Here is a 7,917-nt window from a genome sequence, read left to right as displayed (position 1 = left end):
AAATTATTCTAAAAAAAATGGAATAGAAAGGAACATGGCCAAACCTCCTTTAAGAGGCAAGTACTATTCCAATGCCAAAACCAGAGAAATTACAAAAAAAAAAAAAAATCAGGCCAATATCTCCAATGAATATAAATGTAAAAATATTCAATGACATATTAGTAAATTGAATTAAACAATTCATTAAAAGAATAATACAGGATAAAGTGATATTCATTCCAGAGATGCAATGATGGTTCAACATATGCAAATCAATCAATATGATATACTACATTAAAACAATGAAGGATTGGGATCCCTGGGTGGCGCAGTGGTTTGGCGCCTGCCTTTGGCCCAGGGCGCGATCCTGGAGACCCGGGATCGAATCCCACGTCGGGCTCCCGGTGCATGGAGCCTGCTTCTCCCTCCGCCTGTGTCTCTGCCTCTCTCTCTCTCTCTGTGACTATCATAAATAAATTAAAAAAAAAATTAAAAAACAATGAAGGATTAAACATTATGTGATCAGTGGCTGTAGTAGAGAAGGAAGATGGCAACTACCCTAGTAGCCACTGGAGGAGCAGACAGCACCAGCCTGTGGTCCAGAGGCTATTACCCCACAGTGGGAAAGCCAAGAAGTCTCCACAGGGACCACTATCATGGCCAAGCAATTTGACTGGATGTGGTTCTAGGGGCTAACTCCAGAAAAACCAAGTCCTACATTGCCAATTGAGTGACTGACAAGCTTACCCCTATTCATGACTGTATTTTCTCCTTCTGCTCAGTCTCAGCAGCTGATACCCAGTCTGTAGCTGATGCTATCACCCATCAGCTTGGTTTCCACAGTATCAAGCTGAATAAAACTTTGCTGGTACATAAGGCAGCCAGCCTCTTTAAGGAGATATGTTACTGATACGAAGAAGATCTGATGGTAGTAGGAATCATCATTGTGGGCTGGGACTTCCAAGAAGGAGGGCAGGTGTACTCAGTGCTCTTGGAGGGTATGATGGTAAGGAAGTCCTTTGCCACTGGGGGCTTTGGGAGTTCCAGTGTCTATGGCCATGTTGATACTACCTACTGGGAAGACATGATCAAGGAAGAATGTCAGCAATTCATTGCCAATGCTCTTGCTTTGGCCACAGAATGGGTCAGCTCCAGTGGCGGGGTGATCTGCCTATAGCCATTGTAGAATCAGCGATAGAGCAGCATGAACTTTTGGAAGATCAGATTCCCAAACTTATCATTGCCAATTTACCAGTAAAAGTTATCCAAAATGAAAAGGAAGTAGTAAAATATTCACTACTTGTAAATGATATTATATACAGAAAACTCTAAAGATTCTACCAAAAATATTTTAAAACTATTAAATGAACTTACAGGATAAAAAAATAATATACAGAATATGTTGTATTTCCATATGCTAAAATGAATTATCAGAAAGCAAAACTAAGGAAACAATCCTCTTACAATTATATCAAAATAATAAAATACCCAGGAATAGATTTCACCATGGAGGTGAAGCACTTATGCTTGGAAAACTAGGACATTGATAAAAGTAATTAAACAAAACACAAATAAATGAAAAGTTATTTTGTGTTCATGGACTGGAAAAATTAATATCATCAGAATATACTACCTACAGCAGTTTAAATATTCAATGGAATATCTATAAAATACTAATGGCATTTTTTTACAGAACTACAACTATGACAAATAATACTAAAATTTGAAGAGAATTACAGTAGATACTGAATAGCCATAGCAATCTTGAGAAAGAATAAATCTGGAGGTATCACATGCTACCTGATTGTAAACTATACTACAAAACTATAATAATCAAAATTATGTGGTACCAGAACAAAAAGGAACACATAGGTCAATAGAGCAGAATAGATAGCCCAGAGATAAATCCACTCTTCCATGGTCAATTTATCTACAAAAAAAGGAGGCAAGAACATATAATGGGGGAAAAACAGACTTTTAAATAAATAGTGTAAAGTGGACCACCTTCTTAGAGTTAATACAAAAATAAACTCAAAGTTGATTAAATGCCTAAATATAAGGCTCAAAACCATAAAACATTGATGGAAACATAGGCACTAAGCTATTTCACATTGATATTAGTAATATTTTATTGGATGCATTTCCAATAAAACAATATAACAATAAAACTCTATAAAAAAGCATTAAAAATGGCATAGCAATTGAATAGGCTTAGAAGTCATACAAGATGGCCCACAGCAGATGAAAGCAATGCTCAATATCACTAATCATCAGGGAAATGCAAATCAAAATTATAATGGGACACCAACTCAACATCAGTCAGAATGGCTATAATCAAAACAACAACAAATTAACAAGTGTTTGGGAGGATGTGGAGGAGAGAAAACCCTGGGCACTGTTGGTCAAAATGTAAATTGGTGTAGCCACTATGGAAAACAGTATGGAAGTTCTTCACAATATTAAAGATTGAATTACCATAAGATCTAGAAATTCCACTTCACACTATTTATACAAAAAATGTAAAAACACTAATTCAAAAATATAGATATGTCCCTATGTTTATTGCAGCTTCATTTATCATAACAAATATATGGAATCAGCCTCAGTGTCCATTTGTCCATAACTGGACAAAGAAGACTTCACACACACATACACAGTGAAATGTTACTTAACCATAAAAAAGAAGTCAGTTTCAACATGTGTGGACCTAGAGGACATGCTAAGTGAAATAAGTCAAACAGAGACTGAATGACATATTACATAAGATTTCTACTTATATGTGGAATCTAAAAAAAAAAGAGATAAAACAAACCAATAAAACAAGATAGAAGTAGGTTCATAGTTATAGAGAGCAAACTGTTAGTTGACAGAAGGAAGCGGGTAGAGGGATGGGTGAAATGGGCAAAAGGGACTTACAGACTTCCAGTTTTAATGTGACTAAGTCATGAGGATGTAATATACAGCATAGGGAATATAGTCAATAATATTGTAATAATTTTGTTTGGTGATAGATGGAAATTAGACTAGATAGATGGAAACTAGTGGTGATCATTTTGTAATTTATAAAATTATCAAATAACTATGAGGTAAATTTGAAAATAATATATATTATATTTCAATAATATTTAAATAAGAATATAAAATAAAAGAACTAGGGATGCCTGGGTGGCTAAGTTGTTAAGCGTCTCCCTATGGCTCAGGGTGTGATCTTAGTGTCTTGGGATTGAGTCCCACTTTGGGCTCCCTGCATGGAGCCTGCTTCTCCCTATGCCTGTGTCTCTGCCTCTCTCTCTGTCTCTATGAATAAATAAATAAATAAAATCTTTAAAAAAATAAAAGAACTAGAGAAAAAGGATAGAACTGAAAAGTAATAAGAGCACTAAGAAAAAATTTCAAATAAAATATTTAAAGTTACAAAGATAATTAATAAAGGAACTAAAAACAAAGATAGAACCATATTAGGAAAAGAGGAGGAGAAGAGATGGTGCACATGAACAAAATATTCACCCATTCGGAAATGTGTAAAATTGAGAAGTAATCATACAAATATTTATTTAGAGATTTTGAAGTAGCCCCCAAATGCAGAATCACATTAATATGTGCCTATGTTTGCCTAGACAATTTATTTCCTTGGTACTTGAATATCTTATCTTCAAATATGGTGATACTGCTCTAAATTACAGCAACTATGGCTTTTTAAAATAGGCCAAATCAAGTAATGATTGAAAAAATGACCTTTATATAATATATATATTAATTATTTATTTTAGAGTGAGATAGAGAGAGAGCATGAGTGGGCAGAGGGAGAGGGAGAGAGAATCTCAAGCAGTCTCTGCACTAACCATAGAGCTAGACATGGGGTTCGACCTCATGACTTGGAGATCATGACCTGAGCTGAAATCAAGTCAAATACTTAACCAACTATGCCCAAGCATTGGGGGTTTCCCAAGCAACCCCATAAGTATATATTGTAAATACACCTTGAAAGTTATTTTTTAAGCTCTAGAAATCATAGTAGTACCTAATAATTCCCTTATCTTTTCCTTACGGAAGATTTCATAAGACAATAATTTTAATTTAATGCTAATTTTACCTCTTGTGTTTTACTAGTTCAGCCACCTATGCTACCTCATTAGGGGTATTCAATTTCTCTTCCATCCCAGATAATGACAGACATATGGCCTACTTCTCTCAGACTCCATTAGAAAACACAAAACACTTTCCTCTATGCTATTCACACCAGTTTCAATTTATACATCATTTAGCCAAATTCCTCATTTTGGAAATGAAGAAAAAAGATCAAGATAGGAAAAGGAGTTACTTGTTTTATTTTATCATGAAACGTGTTTCAGGGGGAAAATGTATAAAGTCCCTACATTTCTATAGTTCCTATGTATTTAACCTCAGCTTGTGTATTAGCTAATTTTGTATAAGGTAAGTTCTCTGAGGTGGATTCCAGTTTTACAAACAACATCTTTCTTTGAATAAAAACAATGAATGGGGTGTCTGGGTGGCTCAGTGGTTGAGCATCTGCCTTTGGCTCAGGGCATGATCCTGGGGTCCTTGGATCAAGTCCCACATTGGGCTCCCTTCAGGGAGCCTGCTTCTCCCTCTGCCTATGTTTCTGCCTCTCTCTGTGTGTCTTCCATGAATAGATAAATAACATCTTTAAAAAAGAAACAATGAATAATTTTGCAGCTTCCTTCTTTGTTTTTTTTTCTGGTTATTTGAATTGTCTTCACTTGACTCTTAATTAACTGCAATAAATGACAATATAAGCTATTTAATAAAATGCCTAGCATTGTGTATAATACATGTAAATTCTGAGTGTTCTGTAAATGAAAATATCAGCAGGAAAATAAAATAATCTATCAATTGACTGTTTCTATTGATAAGAGGATGATACTTAACATATTGATTTATGTTTTGTCTTGAACATTTTGTACTGAATTGGTTTCATTTACCTTGTGTTCATATTGCCTAAAAGAAGTTAAAGATATATACACATCATTATTTGAAAAATGTTGATAGTTGTAAAGCTCTATGAATATGTATAATACAACCGTAGACATATTACTAAGCAATTTACATGCTTCATTTTCCTATAAGGAGATTCTAATTAATGTCCCTTTTTACCCTTGAGGAAAATTATATTCCATGGGATTATAAAAGTTCTATATAAGTGGTAGAGTAAGAATCAGATCGAAGCTCTCTGAGTCTAAAACTGTAGGAAGTAGCAACTACATTATACGAGATTTATGATACATTCTATTTTCAACTTTTTTATTTTGAGGGAAATTAGGGAATCTTTGCCAACACATTTTAGGATGCTAGAACTTTGATTATCACAATGCCCTGAGTTTAAGACTTGATGATTCTTTATTATTTACTTAGGACTAGCTTTTGTTTTTTCCCTCTGTTAAAAATTACCTCATGGAGAAGATAATTTTCACCAATATAGAAAGAGGAGAACAAATAAAAGGAACTATAAATATATTTTGCCATATAAAGATTTATAAATTTTGGAATTGCAAAAAAAACCCAATAGATAAATGAGAGTTGAGGAAAATACATCAATGAAGAAAAATGAAGACTAATGTCTATAATAAATATCTATAAATTCTATAATAATATAATATATATTATCTATAGTAAACAATGTTATAAACTGACAAAATTATATAAAAAACTCATGAGAAAAATAGAGACTACAAAGGTGATTCTAAAAATGATCAAACCAAAGTGGACAAAGTACATTCTAAAGATATTCAAATTCACTAGTAGTCAGGGAAATGGAAGATAAAGTATCAGTAAAGTATTATGGATTCATTAGAATGGCAAGAGTAAGAGCTATAACATCTATTGCTAACTTGGTTGCAGAGAAGTATGTATTATTTTAGACTTTAAATAAAAATAACAAAATATCACTCCTCTGTTCTCTGCACCACTCCCCTCTCCCGTGTGTGTGGGAAGGGTGTGGGTGGATGCATATTTTGAGGTTTAACATGATAAAATGAATCGTAGAATAAAGTAAGGAATGATAAATAGTGGGGATGGGCAAGATGGCAGAAGAGTAGGGGTCCTCAACTCACCTATCCCCACCAACTTACCTAGATAACTCAAATCATCCTGAAAATCTACAAATTCAACCTGGGATTTAAAGAGAGAACAGCCAGAATGCTACAGAGAGAAGGGTTTTTGCTTCTAGCAATGTAGGAAGGAAGAAAAAAAAAAAAGAATAAACTGGGGGAGGAGCACCGCGAGGAGCCAGGCTAAAGCCCGGCAAAAAAAAGCCTCCTGGACAGGAAAGCCCAGCCTTGGAGAAGCAGCGAGAACTATAAAAATCCACACCAGATTCTCCCCGGACAGAAACGTGCTTAGCAGGGAAATCAGGCAGAATCTCAGGAGGGGCAGTGAAGCCTCCAGTTTCCAGGAGTCACTAATAGAGAAAGTGCCCCCGGGGGTAAGCACACCACAAACTGTGGACCAATCTCCTTACAGGGCTGGAGCGTGCACCTGGCAGGACATCTGGGTGAAGCCCATTGGTCAGGCGGGTGGCTCCGGATGGAGGGGTCTGCGCTCCCTTCCCTGCGGGAGCCAAGCCCCCGGGAGCAGGATTGCAGCAGCACAGGCCCCTGGTCCCAGGGTGCCAAGCAGACAGAGCCCATGTTCCTGCACTTCTCCTGGAATGGGTGGAAGTGGGGAGGGCACAGGATAGTGAGGACTCTCCAGCCTCTGGGTGCCATGCAAGATGTGCAAATCAGCACATATATGTCACCCCAGGAGCATCTAGGTCAGTACAGACTCGGAGACTGCATGAGTTACAAGTGGGGAGCTGACTCCAGAGCTTAAAACCTAGGCCACAGCCATTGTTGATTGTCCAACTAGTTTCACCATGTCCCTGGAGCCCAACAACCAGCAGGGGGCGGGGTTTGGCTGCAAAGGCACACACAGCTGAGAAACAGCACATCAGACCCCTCCCACAGAAGACCAGCCTGAAGAACAGGGGAAAAGCAAGTTTTTGAACAAGCAGCAGTGGAAAGCTCCAGGGGAAGTTGAGGGATTTATAGTATATATAACTACAGGGTACCCCCCCGCCATTTTAACCTTTTTCCAGTACAACTAGTTTTTATATCAGACTAAAATTTTTTAATATTTTGTTCTCTTTTTCCGCCTTATCTACAATATGTTACCACCTCTTCTTTTTCAAGTTTCTTCCTTTTTGACTTAAATACTTCTACAATTACGTGTCTTAGATAAATTTTCCACTTCAAGACTCCCATCAACATATATAATTTTGGGAGATATACAAGATATGTTTTTTGTTGCTGTTGTTTTGTTTTTTGTTTTGTTTTGTTTTGTTTTCTCTGGCTCATTTTGTTCTACAATGGCAGAAGTTAATATCTTCTAAAATGTGACCAGCATGCACCCAGAACCAAGTGGTATAACATGCTGGTTCATTTTGTGAGATTATATCCTCTCCTTATTCCCATTTGCCCCCCCACTATTTTATCTTGTTTATATTTTGTGGTCAATGTTGGAGCTTGCTACAAGAATTGCTGGTTTATATAAATTTGGGACTGAGCATCTTCTAACATACTCAGAAACAAGAAGAGCACCATCTAGGACCACTCAGATAAATCTCAGGTGGAACTTACATAGGTTGATATTCTTTTTTTTTTTATAGGTTGATATTCTTGATTCAGACTGGTTATACAGACAATCTTCATGGAACAACATAACTAGAAGGAAGAACTCACCACAAAAGAAAGAATCAGAAACAGCACTCTCTGCCACAGAGTTACAGAATTTGGATTACAATTTGATGTCAGAAAGCCAATTTAGAAGCACAATTATAAAGCTTCTGGTGGCTCTGGAAAAAGGCATAAAATATTCAAGACACTACATGACTCCAGAATTCAGATCTAATCAGACTGA

The 7,917-nt window shown here is 36.4% G+C and overlaps 1 pseudogene; it reads left to right on the top strand.

Annotated features, from left to right (window-relative positions):
- The first annotated feature begins 526 nt into the window (after positions 1-526).
- On the top strand, positions 527-1,311 carry LOC112933599 (proteasome subunit beta type-6 pseudogene; annotated as a pseudogene).
- Positions 1,312-7,917: the final 6,606 nt, after the last annotated feature.

Source organism: Vulpes vulpes, chromosome X, assembly GCF_048418805.1.
Source record: "Vulpes vulpes isolate BD-2025 chromosome X, VulVul3, whole genome shotgun sequence".
In the NCBI taxonomy this organism is placed as follows: Eukaryota; Metazoa; Chordata; class Mammalia; order Carnivora; family Canidae; genus Vulpes; species Vulpes vulpes.
This window is presented reverse-complemented; position numbering and strand designations above follow the sequence as displayed.